The 18,735-nt window shown below is 44.3% G+C and overlaps 1 long non-coding RNA gene across 2 annotated transcripts; it reads left to right on the top strand.

Moving 5' to 3' along the window:
• The first annotated feature begins 5,098 nt into the window (after positions 1-5,098).
• On the top strand, positions 5,099-5,831 carry LOC135367327 (uncharacterized). Of its 2 annotated transcripts, XR_010414427.1 has the most exons (3): positions 5,099-5,565; positions 5,626-5,697; positions 5,758-5,831. It is a non-coding gene; the product is annotated as an uncharacterized LOC135367327 (long non-coding RNA). The 2 variants fall into 2 exon arrangements; XR_010414428.1 differs by lacking the exon at positions 5,099-5,565 and having other exon boundaries at positions 5,582-5,697.
• The last annotated feature ends 12,904 nt before the right edge of the window (positions 5,832-18,735 follow it).

The following is an 18,735-nucleotide window of genomic DNA, read 5'->3' as shown; positions in this document are numbered from 1 at the left end:
ATGTAAGCAGTGCTTATGTGCCTCTCACAACCTGCATCTTTATGCAAACATACTCCAAAAGCCGGGAGATGACATAACTAGACAAAAAAGTAGAGAACTCCGACTTAACATAACAAAATAACAAGGTTTACTCAGACGTTTCGTCCGTCATGCGACGGACATCATCAGTGCCAAACTGAATGAGAGATTGTACAACCGGTCGCTATTTAAGGGGATGGGAATATTGTTCGGGGAGGAGCCACGGTTTTTGTTACACACCGAGGGTTCACCGCGTATGTGCCAAGACTCTAGAAGCTTCCTGTGTCCACATCTTTGTTCTCTCTTGTTATGTTAAGTTGGAGTTCTCTACTTTTTTTGTCTGCATTTTTATGTTTGAGGATGTTTTTGTGACAAGATGGCAAGGGTGCCGGCAGCATGGCACATGTTCACAAAAATGCAGAGCCAGAGAGACAGACACACACAAAAATTTATAGCATAACACAGTCCCAATCATTTTGTCGTGTCCTATTTGCTGTGTCGTCTGTTCTACATTTGTTTTTGTTTTTTGTGTGTAGTTTCTGGATTTTAAGCCCAACAGCAGTTGCTGTAGAGGATGCTGAGAACATGTGGAGCATATATTTTCTCATTCTCACATTATGCTGTAAGCAGTGTGAAATACAACTCAAAAGGAATTTATTTATTCAATGTACCCCAAAGACCCCTTGGGGCATTACATGGGGGGTGGGATAAGGATGGACATAATGCAGACAAGAGAAAAAAAAACAGATAAAGAAGGATGTACAATGCTTGTTACACATGAACCACTAGTCAGTAAAACATAAGCCAAACAGAACATCAAGGAATATAAGACAATAGTGTACAAGAAAGCCTAATCCGGTTATGCTAGTTATAAATTGGTGAATGTTGATTGATGTGCCTAAGGAATGAGTGATGGTCCGTGATATATGCTATTTGTGAGGGGAGGTCGTTCCAATCAATGGCTGTTCTGCAGAAAAAAAGATTTATTGTGTTGACTTATTGTAGTGTACTGAAGTCAGCTTCACTGTTGTATTGTTTCTTCGCATGGTTGCTTCTTCAACGTTACTTGAATGAGGAATGCGGAGAATGAGGAAATGTATGCCTTGCATGTTCTGGATGTTCTCTAATTGCTGACCCCTGCTGTTGGGCTAAAATCCAGCAACTACACAAAAAGATTAACAAATGCAAAACAGGTTACAGAAACACGGACACAATGACATTATTGAGATCATGATATGCTGTCAATTTTTTTCTGTGTCTCTGGTTCTACATCTTATGAACATGTGCCACATTGCCAGCACCCTTTCCCTCAAGCTACGGAGAGAGCCTCTCAGTAATAAAAATGCAAGTTGTCAAATGCACGTAAACGGTGCTTACATTTTGGGGGGTCGTCGCTCATCTAATGTTTATGGCTCAAAATGCTCCTCTGGTTCACATGGCATACTGAATATGAGTGTGCTCCACAGCCACAAACTACATTGTAAATTAGCACTGCAGTATGTTTATTGGCACACATGAAATTACCCTTCATAAGCGCATCATGCAAGCTCATTGATTCTGATGCTAATTGCTCATGAAATAACATGGGGTGGGGTTTAGGACACTGGAATCACATGTTGCGTCACTAGCAATGCTGTACTCACTCAGCAGTGACATCACAAGCACTGATTTTTCGCTGAAGCCTGCAACTCAGCGATGTAATTCACATCTTGATTGCAGAAACGGTACAGTAGGTCCCTATGTGCTGCAATAAAGTAGTTGTTGTTGTTAATGTGATGACGGTCATTCTCGTTGATTTTGGCAATGAAACCATTTTAGGATAAACACCTGTCGAGGTGTAAGCTATGAAAAGTAGTAAATTGAGTAAGGCATTTTAAATTGCCTTTTTTCCTTTATATTTTCAATGCTGACATACATCAGCTTGTGTAACTGTCAACCTGGACTATTCCAGCCAAACTCAGTTGTCTCGCGACGTAAACACCCAATTATTAATATTCCAGCCAAAACCAGCCAGAGATGTAGCTTGACTCTCTTAAATATCACTGAAAAAAATTGTGCGCATTTTTTAGACCATGCATATATCGAATGTAAATCATCATTTTGTTTTCTTGAACAATGGGAGCACATTAAACTGCGCCGAAATATGAAGTTGTCCCTTACGAGCTTCCTTCTGACATCTACATCATTTGTGCGCTTTCCTTGCCAGGTGTTAGAGGGGAAGCACGGGTCTGCCATTCCAAAGGGCATGTAGAACGAGTATAAATCTGGTGACGTGGTGAGAACTGAAGAACGGAGCACATTTGGGGTCAAGTTTACAATAAATTTCTGACAAATTAGCATTCTTGAAGGAGCCCCAGATTATTTATGCTTGTAACTGATTGCTTCACATAAAAATATCAAGCTGATCTATATTCATTGTTTAACCATGTGTTTGAGAATATCAAGCACTTGCAAAAATCTACTTTTTTTTCAGATAGTATATTCACATATAGGTCGTCTAATAGAAATCTTCCCTTATTTGTATAACTAGTCCTCTCCTGTAACATATTGAAAATCTACAGGTTTATTTTTCTCTAAAAAACAAAAAAAGATTGTCACCATAATGTGCTGCAGCTTGTTCGTCAGTTGAGGCCATCTAGGAAGCAAAAAAAAAATGATGCCTTTGTGGCTGTCTCCTGCGAAAATCGACACTCTGCTTTTCCATCTTGAGAACCTATAGGTGTATTTGTTCGTACGCAAGAAAAATGTTTCGTCAGCTCATTCATATCCCATCTGTGTGACGCTATAGCACACTTTGAACAAATTTTGCATTCAACTGTTCTGCCCAGTTCTACAGATTAGTTGCAGCCGCTGCTTCATAACAGCTTTGTCAACATTTATGATTGTTTTCCCATACCTGAAGTCATCTGGAAAGTGAACAAATCTCATCATTCCAAGGGCATACCCTCTCCTATAGCATGTTGAGAATCTGCTGGCATGTGTTTTCTGTAGATCTTATAGCATCAGCTGACCATATTGGCTCAGATCATGTCAGAATGCGACGTAACAGCTTTTGGAAACAATTTATTATGATCTCGTGTGCCTTTCAACCACAACAGAAAAAAGGCCGAGAGTCTTTTTTTCAGTGGAAATAGGTGTTTTTGCTGCATCAACAGAAGGTGGCTCAAAGCAATAGTACCTCCTTGTGGTCTGGGTAGAGCATGCCTCACTGTGCTTTATGTTAAGTAATTTCTTCTCCAACCGTATCTCTTTGGCAGTGAGCCACAACGTATGCAGCCTTCATGCTTTCTTTCACACGGAAGAACAGCTTACGGGCCTGTTGCTCTGGGCCAGGTGGCGCGAGTGAGCAGCAACATCAGCGCCCCAAATCATGCAACACTCCCTAGTTTAGCAGACGACGCGGCACTTTCAAGTACACGGTTTCGACTTGATCGCGCTTTTCAAGAAGCACCGCTTTTTCTGTTGATTTCCTACAGGTTTTGTGGCTTCCTTGGCACCATACCGTTTGACACACCATGCAAAACCCGCTGATGGAAGTCCTTACTGTTGGGATCCGCGGCCATTTGGACCCGAAATGGCGCTGTGCAAACTTCACTGCAACAGCCCTACAGCTCTTCAGGCATCAGAATATCTGCACGCAATAGGGGGCTGCAGTGTAGCCCTATAGGTGCCAATGTTTTAAAGGGACGGTCTCGCAACCCCTGCCCCTTTCATAAAGTGTACCATTCGATTGCCCTTCGTTGAAAATGGAATACTGCTAATTTACCCGACAAAACACGCCACAGTTATTAAACAACCGAATTAAATTGATAAAGATTGCAGAGCATGCCGCGACCTGTGTTGGCAACAATAACAACGGCCACGTCGCCCTGCGGGTAAGTCCGTGGTAGGATACAGAAATCGTCTGCTATTGCGCGCTAGTGCATCGGCATGAGCAGATGACTTTCAGAAGTTACTGGGCACCACGGCAACTCTCGTACATTTTCTTTCAGTTCTCAGGTGAAAAACGCGCATTCTAAGTAGTTTCAAGCATGGTGGTTCAGAACAACTATGTTAGTCCTCAGAGACAAGTTAAAAGTCGCAGAACAACCCCATCCACAATCACAAATCTGAAGTCGCTGGCCATCGGCGCGCGCGGTCGCATCACACCTCCGACCAAAAATATGTTACGCGTGCTTCCATTACACTCCCCGTTGTACACTGATCGTGCTTCGAAATGAAATGTCGCTGACGACGTACATAAAGAAGGTGTACGTGTTTATTTAAAAACCGCATTAAATACTCGCGGAAAGAAAACACGTTACTTAGCTTCCACGTATCCGATTGTGCGCCACATTATGGGAGACCCCACAGTCAATGCTCGGAATACATTCTCCGCTCGCGGAGGTATATGCCTGAGTGTTCCCATTTCGAGAGCAAAGGGGATTACTCAACCCAAGGTGCTTCTGCAAGTTACAATTACCATGACAACGACGACGCACCCGCAGGCCGACGTCATACGTGACGTATGCATGAGAGAAGCGCAGCTTTCACCGTCTGCTCTTACGGCACGTTTCGACAAATTCCTCGAAAATGACTTGGTTATTCCGAATGAAGCTTTGACGGTTGTATGTGTACAGTACTCGTGAAACTAGTTTTGGCTAAGTTTCGGAATCGCCCCGGCTGTACGAGACCGTCCCTTTAAATGGTACTGCGAACACAGTCATAGTACCCTTTATCAAGGCACAAAGCAATTATGTCAAAGTCATGCTTGTGGAGGCAAAGCCATGCTTGCCAAAGTCAAAGAGGCAAAGTGATGCTTATGGAGGGTTTTATTATGCACTGCTGCTCAGTGTATGGCTTCTGTTTTTAGCTGGAACAAACCAATAAAAAAATCCGAGGAAAGAAATACGCCACCTTCAGTTGCTATCGACCAAGCAAACTAAGTCAATAAAGGTGGTTGTTGCTCACTCTGCTATGCGATTGTATTCATGTTAATTCACCTGTTTGGATCTGCTAGTACCATCTGTTAGTACTTCCTTGTAGTGTAGTAAGGAGGACGAAGTGGTCGTTGTAAATCTCGTGAATGCACGTAGCCAGGTAAGCACATTTCTGTTCGCACATCCTGTTCTTTGTGATTTGAGCGTGGTGCACCGTATGCCTTGTTTTTGTTGAACTTATTCGACACTAGTAAATCGTGCCTCGTGTTTGCTGTGAGGCGTCTCCCTAGTTTCAGATCTCCGTGTGTCATGCGTCCTGGCTCGTAGGGTGATCAAGGCGCTCTTATTGTAATGTATCGTTGCGGAATATAGAATATAGGAATATAGAATAGATAGTGTCACATATGAAGCATCACATACGAGAGGGTCATGATCTGATGTCCTTATGAACGCTGCCAGAAGTAGTTCCGTGCCGTCTCCGCGTTTTGTATGCACCTTCATATGTTCTTCCTTTGACAAAATAAAGCGGAGGGTATAATATCCTTTCTCTTTGCAATGTTTTGATGCAAGAGCTGACTGATGGGTGCACGTGGCTCCTTCGAACGTTCTTCCATTGCAAAAATAAATGGTGAGTATAACTGCATGTCAATTGCCCTGATCCCTGTAACAGTTTCCTTTCTCTTTGCAGTGTTTTGATGCCAGAGCTGACTGATGGGTGCACATGGTTCCTTCGTATGTTCTTCCTTTGAAAAAATAAACGGTGAGTATAACTGTATGTCAATTGCCCTGCTCCCTGTAACAGTTTCCTTTCTCTTTGCAGGGTTTTGATGCCAGAGGTGATTGGCGCATTTTCATCACTATGTACATAGAAAATAAATCCCAATGTGACAAACATCACAATGTGTTATGCATGGTCATTACTTAAACTGCTCTCATTGCTACGGCTCCATGTAGAAAAAAAAAAAGAGGGGCCCCAGGGATGGGCACAGCACGATAAGGGTACACGGCATATGCCAGTTAAAATTACTGGCCAATGCAGTTTTTTTAACGACCACAGCACAGTAATGCTACACGGCGTATGCCTGTTAAAATTACTGGCCAATGCAGTATTTTTCACGGGAACAACTTATACGGGGCCACCGAAAAAAAAAAAAAAAACGGCCAATGTTTGTCAGCCAACTTTCCTTGCATTTGCCCGTTTTTTTTTTACGGTGAAATTGTTTACAGTGTAGTTAAACAACTCCATTCAATAGTAGTTATAGTTAAACTACTGTAGAAGTAGTTAGTAGCCATCACTGGTCGTAACTGACGAGAGGATGGCACAGAACAGCACCCGTCCGTGTATGTTCTGTGTCGTCGTTTCTCGCTGCTCCACGGTTATGAGCTCTGCTTTCGTTGCAACATGGAAACAGACACCACACAGAAACCGGCAAAGCATCAGCAGCTTTACATTCATATTTTATGAGATGCCGTGTATGTATTGCAATCAAGGATGGGGTGTAATGGGGAATAAACAGCATCACATGAACACATGCACGGTGTCCCGGAGACAGGTTGCCTAATAAAGAACGCTTTCCAAGGAAGACCACCAGTCTACCAGAACGCGCGTGTTAAAAACAGGCTGATCTTACAAACACAATTGATGGATCGCATGTCATAAAAGCACGACGTGTTATTGTCAAGCAATGTCCACATTACATTTGGCGTCACTCTCACAACTAAATTGCTAACAATAGCTTAGCTTGTAAGCATTAATAAGTTGCTCACCTGTGCTGATGAGGGTCGGAATGTGCTCTGTGACTTGCTTTGTGACACCCAGCAGTACACAGTGCATGTAGTCGATCGTTTGACCCCACACCAAGTTGAAGGCTGTCAAATTTATCAGTGGAGATGGCCCCTTCACTCCGTTGACGGTGCACTGCATGTCCAGAGCCATTTTCATGTCCCTCAAAACCATTTCATTGGTGCGCTCGCTGTGTGGCTCTTCCGCTGGGAACCTCAAGCTCCCTAAAAAAAAGTACATAAGTAAATACTGCAATCTTAACATAAAGAAATAAAGAAACACACATGAGAACCACACAGGACTTCCGTCAGTATTAAAGGTAATAGTGAGGTCCATAGCAGAGAGAGCCACATCATCCCGCAGTTTCGCACAAAAAGCGGCATTAGTGATGTCTGTCACAACATCTTTATCTGGAGAAGCGGCTATGGCCTTCAGGTTGTCATAAAGCGTGTCGCAGTTTTTCTTCACAACATGCTTCACTTATTGCGGGAAGTTCAAAATGCTATAGAAGCTGCCAGCATTTCTCAATTATTTCTGTTCATATGCTCTGCAGCATACAACAGATGTTAGCTTCGCATCATCATTTCCTTGAACAAGCATGCTGCAATCTTCACAATAGTAATAATATCTGACATTAGCTCCTGTCTTCGGAGCCCAAAGCTTCGTCAGCATATAAAGGCTGCGCGGGAGAACTTCACACCCAAATGGTGTATTGACCAGCTTTAACAAATCCTCGACTGCTGCCCATGTGAATGAATGACCGGTTGCAAATGCACTTACAAGTGCTACTGCTTCACTTTCTTTATCGTTGAGTGCAGGATCGTCTCATCACCAAATTCACTGATACAATTAGCGAGAAGTTCCGCTTGCTCCAGTAGCGGTACAGTGTTCTCTTCATCTGCCCCACCGCGTGCTCCATTAGCTTCCCTGCCTGGGTCTACCGCTTGCCCCAGTAACAGCACAGAGTCATCTTCGTTTGTCTCTCTTTGCGCTTCGCTAGCGTCTTTGTTTGCATCCACACTCTTAGAACTGAACTTCAGCGCATAGCACGCTCTTAGCCAACCATTATCTCGAATGATATCGGTATCTGCCCTGATTTGTTGAAAACGGGAGGCGTACGCCTTTTCTGTGACAATTATGAACAGCATAAGTGTCACAGAAAAGGCGTACGCCTCCCGTTTTCAACAAGTCAGGGCAGGTAACGATATCATTCGATGTGATGGTTGGCTAGGAGCGTGCTATGCGGTGAAGTTCATTTTTAAGAGCGTACCGCTTGTCCCAGTAGCGGTACGGTGTCGTCATCCATCCCTCCATGTGCTTCGTTAACTCTCTTGCCTAGGCGTACGCCGCTGCCCAGGAGGTGCGTAACAAAGTCGGCCAGTTCGCTTTCAGTCGCTATGTCGTTCACTGCTGCACTCGCCGTACTCGTATTTGCGTAGGGCACCGCTGCATTAGATGTGGTGCAGTCAGTGCTGCAACCCTGTGCAGCATTCCGTAATGGCTTAACCAGTTTGTAATAGTTGAACACGGGACTGTAAGCGGCTCACCTTTGTTTAAGTATTGCTTCCTTCGTTCCGCATTTCGCGCTTTTTGTTTCGGGGCTGTCCAAGTTATGCTCTTCACTTGAACCAACCTAACTGTGATCGTCCATTGTTCACGCACTAAATAGAGTTCAAACTCGGCCTTGTAGCTCTCTCTCTCTCTCTCTCTCTATATATATATATATATATATATATATATTTTATAGTATGCAGCGCATAGTCTGACGAAATACGGTTTTCGCAAACACAGGGACAACATGGAAATCCGACGTGGGAAGCTGATTGTGATAGCGATGGGCATGACAAGGCTTTATAGCTGGACTACTGGGGACACGGCACTGATTGGGAATACTGGACATTCCAAAATTGGCGATAGTTTATTCCATGAAAGGGCCGGAATGTTGCAATCAACGAGCGCAACATGCACGTATTGCTCAATCGTGATACCGAAACCGAAACCCGCATTAGCTAGAAGGGTATTCAGTAAATCGTGTCCCTGGTGCTTTGAAATGCTCCATAAAAGAAAAGCAATGAAAAGCAATTACAATAAAAGAAACGTGAGATTCAGAAGATAATAAGATGACTTCTTTGTCTTTTTATTCATAGAGAGGGCTTCTTCAGTTAGCCACGCCAGGTGGGCGCTCGTCGCTCTTTGTTTGGCTGGCCGGGTTGAATTGGCGCGTTGCACTTGTTATTTGCATTTACACAATGAAATTTTGTGCATACTTCTGAGTGTGCGTAATGTATGCCTACGTGAAGTATCAGGACAAGATAGAAGCGATTCTAGCAGTCTCACGAATTAAGAGCTTCCGCCCCGACTCTGTGAATGATATTAACCCTTCCCACGTGGTCTATGCGTACTGGAGAAGCCCTGATGGCGCCTTCGAGGACTACTATCCGGCAAAAATCGTCATGCTGAAAGGCATGTTTTCGTTCTTTATAATAGCAGCCAGTGCATATCTTGGGCATGACATATGTAGTGCACATACTTTTTGTTTGCTTGTATTTAACACGAAGCTGCACTACGTGAGCTATTGGCCGGGTCAGCAGAGTCACCAGCAACAAAATGAGCTCAGCACACACGACACGACTGCTGTATCTAATAGCAGAGTTCTTCGAACCATATTCGTTTTTCGCGCACTCTCCTGTGGAATCTTGCAGTAGGAAACGCCCGTCGTCGAAGATGAACGAAGACCATTTTTGCATCTTCGAGCACCAAAACTACTCCAGGCATATATAGCTCTCTCGAATACATGACACAGCAGCCACAGACATGTCATTCACTCTCATTTTCTGCTTCGCGCGACCAGCATGACCACCCACGACGGAGGCAATGAACCAAAATAAACGCGATAATACAGACGGCCTTGCAGATGGCGCGGCGGATCGTAGCTCGCGGCGAAGTAGCTGAATGCTATATTAACGCTATATTAAAGTAGAAATTATGGAAGTGAGCGTCATTTTTAAAATGTCGTTTAGCTGTAAGATCCTGTGCGTCAACTTTGTTCTCTACAAAATTAGCTCTCACGAGGTAAGGATTGACAAATCCCTGGGAGCCCTGGACCGGAAACCGCCGAAACCCAAGTTGCTCTTTTTCCCCGTTCGTTGGCAGCACCGTCCATGTTCCGGCAATCTTCAAAACATGTATACGTAAAAAATATACCGAATTGAGAAGTAACACTTTCTGTGTGTTATCAAACAGTGATGTTGTGCACGATAGTGGGCAAAAATATGGGGGTTATTTTTCACTTTACAGTCCCTTTAAGAAAAGAAAACGAAAGTCTAAAGAGGGAACTAACTCAGGTTAGAGCGATGCTCCAAAAGGAACGTGAGCTATGCCACCAGCTCCAAGACGTCCTGTTGAAAAAGTTTGGTAGGTGCCCACATCAGTTTCTTAACACATAATTCTGGTATATTTCGCAAAGCCCTTTAAACTGAGTAGCACATTTAAGTTGTTTCTAACTGCATCAAAATTATGAGAGGGACATGTATTTCAGATATTGTGCCTGCAGCATCCCATTCTGTTGATGTTCTGCCAACATCAGCTTTTAGAAACCTGAGGGCTGCGTTGAAAATAGTTGAAGACGGTGAAGACACTTCTACCCCAGGTGACAATTGAGGCCCTGCATGCAATAAGGGGATAAGTCGACTTATCCCCTTATGACATGTATGTACTAGTAAGGTACGCTCCAAAGAAAATTTAAAGGGGCGCTAAAATGTAAAAACAAGTTCGCTTCAAATCACGTTCCACACCATGTTAATTTCGTATTTGTTAGCACAATTCGAAGCTTCGATTCCGTTACGAAGCTAGAATAAAAAATATGCGGGACTCTGTCTTGCTTCGGCGCTAAGCAGTGAATGTCGTTTCAGCTCGTGCATCGGTGTTTTTTACTTCATGTTGCGCGCGTCACGCCATGGAGAAGTCCCGGCGAGAAACATAGTGCACATTGCGATGCTGATTGGCGTCGCTGTCCGAAGGACGTGAAAATGAAACATTTGCGAGAACTGTTGTAGGCTATAATTCAGTGAATCGGTATTGGAAAATGAAGCTGTGCACATCATGGCGCGCATGTGCGGAACACTACGATCTGACCCGTTCCAGATCCATACGGCCACGATAGGTATGCACGACCGTAATCTGCTGTCTCATTGGAAGCCGCTCGGTAACCGTCACGCCCTGTGGATCCCATTCGTTGCCGCCAAAGACGGCTTCGTTTTCATTGCGTTTTTCTTCTAAACGGCAGCGCTGTGTGAACTAATTTTGCTTGTATTATACTGACTGAAATGCGGACTTCCATTTGAGAGCGAGTTGTTTTTGCATTTTAGTGCCCCTTTAAGATCTTATTGCAATTGACCCACTACAGGTGGGTAAGAAAAGGGAAATGCACGTGTCAGTAGTGATGTAGACGACGACGACCGAGCTATATGACGGAGCGAGGCTCGTGACCTGCTGATTCATTCGTCAGCTGGCCCACAGCTGATCAGCAGCTGTTCCCGAGGAGCTGGTCATTAAGCGCTCTGCCAACGTGAACCCGGCCTAATTCTTGTTCTAGTAGCTTTGCAGTGCAAGCTAGATTTAGTTCGCCCGTCCACACAGGACTACCCAGGAGAGTCGTCGCACTCCTCTCCAAAAAGGGTGACAAGAAGTTTTGACACTATGGATAAGGTTTGGGTGAAAGATCCGACCCGTAAACATCACTGGGTCAAAAGTGTGATCATCAGTCGTGAAGGTAACGTTGTATACGACGTTCAACTGGATGGCAGGAAACGGCGCCGCGTCCATGCTGACCACTTGAAGAGTAGAGTGTCGTCGGATGTCGAGCCGCCTAATGCTTCTGCGTGTTCAGGTCGTCCACGGGAACCTGGGACGATTCTCTTGAGCCTGACCATGGACATCAAGTTGAGGCCCTAGGCTCCGTCTGCGCCTCCTGTACTCGACGACGTCTTCCCACAACAGCCACCTGGAAACCCAACAGCAGAGCCTCCGTGGAGATACCCTATCCGGCAAGAAAGACCTCCTGCCCGGTACAGGTTCACAAGTAGGACAGACAATCAGATCAGACTCCTTTTCCACATATGCAAAAAAAAAAAAAAAAAGAAAGAAGACACGTGCAAACAAACATGCGCAAATCGTGCTTCACATCTCACGTGATTGTGTCAGAAATGTTACAAAATATTGCAACAGAAAAAGCAAAAAAAAAAAACTTTCACACTAACAAGTCATATTATGCTGGTCATCTAAGAGAAAATTTGAAGATCGCGCTCGTCTATCATCAGGATAAGCCCGATTCAGACTAAGTTACACACCCAAAGACGATGCTTAACAGGACAGCATATCTATATGTGTTACACATTTAGCAGATGCATTACTCCAAGAAACCTAGGTACGATTACTTTACGAAATGTTTATTTGCAGTGTTCTCGTTTTATAATCTTTCGACTTGTCCCCACTTGCATACTGAGGTCCAACTATATATATATATATATTTCTTTTCTAGTGTATTCCTTTGGCTTAATTTTTTTTAATGTTTTTGGTTTCATTTGGCATTAACGTGCTGTTGTTGTTCTTTTTGTGTTCATTTTTTAACACTTGCCATGCGCACAGTTCTAACTCAACTTTAAGTACCGGTGGACTTAAAGCTTTTCCTACGTCATGCGTCCTGTTTGTGTCCTTTACAGAGTGCCGAGAATGTCTCACAATGCCGCGCAATGAGCACAGTCTAGCACCCTCCAAAGAGTCAACTGCACAACAGGTGAAAGATGTTAGATATATTTAGTATTGTTTAAAATTCCGTTTGAGCGCCGTGAAGCAAATGTGGCTATGAGCAGCGTAGAGACGTGAATAGATGGAGAGGTGCAGCAGGAAGGAGAGGGGATACGGGAGTTAATATGCATCTTGGGTTAACTTCCGGGGAAACTGTGCTGACATTCGTCTGGAAAGTCTGCTGGGAAAATCTCAGACAGCCTGTGAGAGGATTCGGACGCTTGTCACCTCCCAGTCTCGGCGTGGAGAGGGATCATCCAAACCACTATGTCACGGGAGCTGGTGAGAAGCGTATAGTGGAACACACCAATTTGTTATAATCCTTCTAGGAAAAGCGTTTAGCTACGTGGCATGGAAATTCGCATTCACTTCGTCCAATCCGACATGGGGCAAAAAATAGGGCGGCGTGATGGTAACAACTCCCCATAGAACGCATAGTATTAGATGGTTCACACAGCACTCTGCACAGCACTAGTGAAATCGACAGGGCCAATTGAAATGCAAACGTTATGTATTACAGCTGGCAGGTTAGGACCCTTCCTGGTTGTATCACCTTTCAGTTTTGACTGGCTAACACCAACAGCATCTTAAAGTGGTTTTCGAGGTAATGACCTGTTATTTGTAGTCTGAGATAACTCAAGAAATGTTTGGTTAAAAGGAAACCGTTTATACATCACACTGATTCAAAGGTCTACGTAGACAAAGCCCACTGCGTTGCACCTGCACCCTCCCTCCCGGTGTTCGGTGTTTGTCAATAGGGTAGTGTTGTAGGATAGGGCCCCGCTAGGATGTTCACTATAGAAGGTTGGTATCTGGTGGTACGGTTCCACTATTGATGGTTGGAAGAATTGGTGTTCAGCCTTATCAAGCACTCTGTTATCTGTTCCTAATTCAGCATTCTGCTTCACTATCATTGGGCGGAGCACATGTGCTTGCGAATTGTGAGACGATGGTGAACCCAACAGAACTAGGAGCCATCTGCTCTTGCAAATGATGTGCAGGTGTCGTTCGCAAGCAAAATGTTTGTACACTTGCAGGGACGGGTATCTGGCGGTATCTGACGGGTACACGCAACTATTTCGGATGCCACATCACATGCTGTGGGATTACGAAATGTGCGTTTTGGCGCACCATCCCCCACCGAGACAGATTACGGTACAGTGGTTGCACATATTACAATGGCAGTTAATATAATGTTTTTGTACATTGGGAGTTTTTTGTTTTCTTTGTAACTGTAGATTTAGCGGAATGTAGAATATGTACCCTTGCTTTTACACTTGAATTTTTGCAGGCAAGCTGTCCGGTCGTTTGCAGTATGCCTGACAAAAGTGTTGCCCAGTCGACCCAGTCAGTGACTCTGGCTCGCACTGAGGTTCGTTGCATATGGCTTCATGGCCTTTTCTTATCAAGCAAATTGACGCACAGGTACATGTGTGTCCCCGAATATACAGTGTGTTCCACCTAAGGTGATAAAAAATTCTAACTGGCTATGTACTCGTTGGGGGATTGTAGGACTTTCGTCAATTACCTTTTGGAAACTTTTGCCACCGTTCAGGAAGGCTTTGGGCAATTTTTAATTTCGGGAAATTTATTTATTTTTTCAGTTGAAGTTTAGAAATTGCCAAGTGAACCTCACTTTTTTTTCGTGGAAATATGAAGTCCTCCACGGATAATAACAGTATCGCAACAGAAATAGTCCTCAAAATGTCGACTTTAGCCCTGCCTGCTCAGTTGTCGCAAAGAAATGAGCAAGATATTTGCGGGGAGAAGAGGAAGTGTTCCTGCCTCTTGTTTTACCTTTCTTTTCCCCAGCTTGACCATGATACCGGCGACAGCCGACTTATCAAAAACAAAACAACTGTCTTATGACAAAGAAGCCAAGACAAATGAAGGCGGGGACACTCTCTCGTCTAGACGCAGATTTCGCGCGCGCTTCTCTGCGAAAATCAAGTAGGCGGAGCTAAAGCGTAATTTTTACCAGTTTTTTTTTAACTGTTTCTGTTGCGATACTGCGCATAGTTTTGGTTGGGTCCGTGGTTATCCGCGGAGGACTTCATATTTCTTTAAAAAAAAGGTGAGGTTCGCTTGGCAATTTTCAAATTTCAATTGAAAGAATGAATTTCCCGCAATTAAAAATTGTCTAAAGTCTTCCTCAATGGTGGCAAAACCTTCCAGAAGGTAGTTGCCGAAAGTCCGACAATCCTCCGGCCAGTACGTAGCCAGAATTTTTTATCACCTTTCGTGAAGCAGCCTGTATTTCACTGCTATACTTGCCATCTAGCCATTCATATTATCATATGTTCAGTTTTATTTTCAGGACAGTGGGTGTGCAACGCCATCACCATACGCCTCTCCCAGCACCAGTCGAATTGCACCTTCGGCACATTCAGCTTGCAGTGCACAGGTGAAATCCCTGTTTACTATGTGGCCTTTTAGGGATCTTCTGTTCCCTTTAGCAAATTCATGCAGAAGTGCATATGTGTCTTGCAATATGTCTCATTGCCATTAACACATGTCTAATTTTCAGGATAGCGGACCTCCATCGTCTGCTGCACCATCCACTACTCCCAGCACTGGTCAAGCTGGACCTTCAGCATGTTCTCCTTGCACAGTACGGGTGGGGATCCCATTTACTATGGTGGACCTGAAGTACTGATGGTATCCATTGACCATGTCTTACCAGGAAGGAGGTTCACCTGGCATAACAGTTCACAATGGAAATAATGATCCTTCATTGCTGCCAGTGATGACAACCGTTGGAAGTCAGGTGAAAAATATTTATCATGCTAGGCTTAACAGTTTTGCAGGTGCACCACCCTTGCCAGATTATTCCAGCAGGTGCTGATGTGCTGGTAAGATCAGCTAGTCTGGGGTACATATAAGGCTGTAGAAGGACACGCACGTATTAGGCGAATAGTATGTCGTCGCCACTTTTGCATAGCAATGACCAGAAATGGATATTTAACGAGCACAATCACTTCAGGGTTTTTAGAAGGTGGAATGACCTTCATCAAGGATTATCTCACACTGAACGCTCTCTTTTTATCGTAACTTTCGTCATTGAAGAGTTAATTAGTGAACTCTGAGCAACAAATAATCAAGAGGCTACATGGTCTATGTATGACGACCTCTGCCGGGCCACATAACTCAACTGCAAAAATGACATCCCTGTCGATGTCATAGCATTTTTATTTAACACTCTGTAGTATATAGAAGGCTCCTCAAGCATCCCATGATATGGCTGGCACCCACGGAAACCCGGCTGGCCTTAAGGGCATGAATTTGCGGGCAATCACTGCGCACAGTGACAGACTTGGAACGCTCTAGTCGACTGATTACCGCAAGTTCAGGAACTAGACAGTGTTGCAGGACAAATACACCTACCTTGAAAGTAATGTGACGTATTTTTTTCCTCCAGGTGCTTACATTAAAGAATACGTTTCCTGGAATGGGCTGACATACACCAGCGCATAGGCCGAAAGAACCGGCTGTTTGCTGAGTTTTCCAAAGATGTAAAATTATAGTAATGAATGAAGGATTCGTCAGTAGTTTGCTACTTCATATGATCTCGGCTTGTTTTATGTGACCCAAATGACCTCCACATGCTTGTGATTTCTGCACACCGTGATTTCTGTACAGCCTGTATGGTATCGTATGCCTATTCTGTACATTGTGCGGTGTCCGGCTAGAGTGTCCGCACAGCATGTATATACTTATGGCCTACTCCTTACACCCTGCGGACTCCGTACGCCCTGCGGACTCCGTACGTCCTGCGGAGTCCGTATGTCCTGCGGAGTCCGTATGTCCAATAATTCTCTACATTTATTGTACGGGCAAAAGCCTATGTTTTTTTTTCAGTGGGGTGATGCTCCTTACGTATGATTTCTGTACAGAACAAAAAGGAAGGAGAAAGATACCTTCAAAGCTGCAAAATAGCAGCAGCTGCAAAACTGGCTCGATGCTCCCGAGACGACCGAGGAAACAGTACCTCGGATGCTGTACGACGACGTCTGTGGAAAGCTGAGGGAAGCGACGGCAGAAGCGGCAAAATACAGAGAGGTAAATATCCAGCTGCAAGGTACCATACACATAAAAATAGTAAAACCAGGTGAGTGAGAACATGGAGTTGTTTGTGTCACGTGCAGGTTTTCGTCGACTACTTCATTTTCATTGAATGGCAAATTGCTTATGTTTATAATAACAAACTTTGCTATATTTGGGGGATTTTTCTATTCGCGAGGAGAACCTATTATACTGCCACCACACGGTGTTTACAGAAAACCGTCAACAGTGCATCGGCACGGGCATTACACGCCTTATGGTCGGTGCGATCCCTCTGCGTTGTGGTGTTTGGTACCAAGATGGCAACAGGTAATGCACACTGTGTGAGAGGCCACGATTGGCTTTTTCGACGTCTGCCATCTTTGTATATTTGATGTTTTAAGGTAACTTGATGCTTTGCTCTGTTCATCCTTCCGTGTTCCAGCTTCATAACGACTTTCCATCATGCGGAACCCAGCAACAACAAAAAATGTTTCCACAATCGCTTCGAACTATGGCAACTGCTATACCACAGGCACCTACTGGCAGATCAAAAGTTAAATGATCACATGCTGTCTTTAAGTGCAGTTAGAATCATTCCTTCGTGGTACCTTCTTCACAGGTATCTGCTTCCTATTGACCTCTGAAAGCAGCAATTTTAGCGATCAGGAGGCATTTTGGGAACTTCCCATTTTATAACAGTTACGTCTTCTGCACGCTGCCTGAAACGGGGCATGTTTTTTTCCCAACTTCTAATTATTGTTAATATAATAATCATTCAATAATTTTCAGCAACGCGGGGTAACGCCTATTCATAGCCAAGTGTCTCCGTGATCACTCTTGCGACCTGACCTGTGGAGAGTAGAGCAGGGCCGTTGGGTCATTTGGCGTGTCAGCATCTCTCTGTTTCCATGTAGCTGCCCTGAATCCGTCTGTCTGTTCTGTTGCTTATGCTTATACAGGCCTTGTTCCCTATTATAAACTTTATTCTCTTTTCTTTTTGTTTACTGCTGTTGTTGTTGCTGCTGTTGTAGGACAGCCGATTTATAATATGGACCTGGAAGCTGAGTCAGTGGCTTCAGTACAGGCTACGCAAAAATACTAAACGCCTGCACTGCGCCGTCCCCAGTCCCACAGGGCGCCGCTCCAGCTACACTGAAACCCCCAGAAGTGACTGAGTTCACGTGTGCACACGTACCAGACCTGTCTCGAGAACGGGAAATGGATCATGTCGTGATGTCAAGTACGACTTGCAGTCGGGAAAGCGAAATGGTACTGCAAAGTTTGAATTTTCTGTAATGGTTTTAATTCCGCAACAGCAATTGGGATCTCTGAGACACTCAAAAGTACTGTGAAAGTTCCACTCGCACTTGTGGTCTTGCCTAGGTGTGCAGTTGTTCAAATTTTGCTGCATCCGGGCAAGTTTTTGTCTGGGACGGCATTGGCGTTGGGGAGCATATGAGTAGAAGAAAGAATCACGACAACGTTCTATGCCATGACATTCAGCGCGGACTTGATTCTTTCTTACACTGTTCTGGGAACCCTGTATTCACTGTAGCACGTGCAATTCACTTTCCGGTGGCCATAGGTAATGGAGTGAAGTTGCCTAAAGATAGATGGACACGATTTCATGAGCTGGAGTTAAACAGCCACTTCGTAAAAGAAGCCGCCACCTTAATCTGGGGGACAGAAGTCCTCAGATGCAGGTCCGTCACAGGGACCCTCTCAAATAAAGCTAAGAAGATGGGCAAAACAGAGGCCCACCCATGTTTGACACCGGCGAAAGTGGGTGCACTTCGCAGTAAGTAATGTCGTTAACTTCATTCTACTGTTCTTTTTCGTTTTAATCATTAGGCCATGCCACGCATTCACACTTGTACACTGTCGTTGCCCATTCGCCTGTCGCAATTTAAAGGTTCTCCAAATTCTGTTGGTTTTGTTTGTTTGTTTTTTGCATTTTTCCATCGATGTGTTCATGGAATAGCGAAGTGACAAGCGTCCAGTGCCGCTATTCACATACCACTGAAAATTGGTCTTCACTCAGCATGTGGTTCGCTTTATTGTTGTTACAGAGTAAGTTTAATTAAAATAACTATCAGCCTGCATTGGTGATGTGGGTAGCTGGAGTCTCATAAGGCAACCGTGAATCAAATTCAAGTGAACGTTAAT

This window comes from Ornithodoros turicata, chromosome 1 (genome assembly GCF_037126465.1).
Source record: "Ornithodoros turicata isolate Travis chromosome 1, ASM3712646v1, whole genome shotgun sequence".
In the NCBI taxonomy this organism is placed as follows: domain Eukaryota; kingdom Metazoa; phylum Arthropoda; class Arachnida; order Ixodida; family Argasidae; genus Ornithodoros; species Ornithodoros turicata.
Note: the sequence above shows the minus strand (reverse complement) of the source record. Positions and strands in the feature narration are given on the sequence as shown.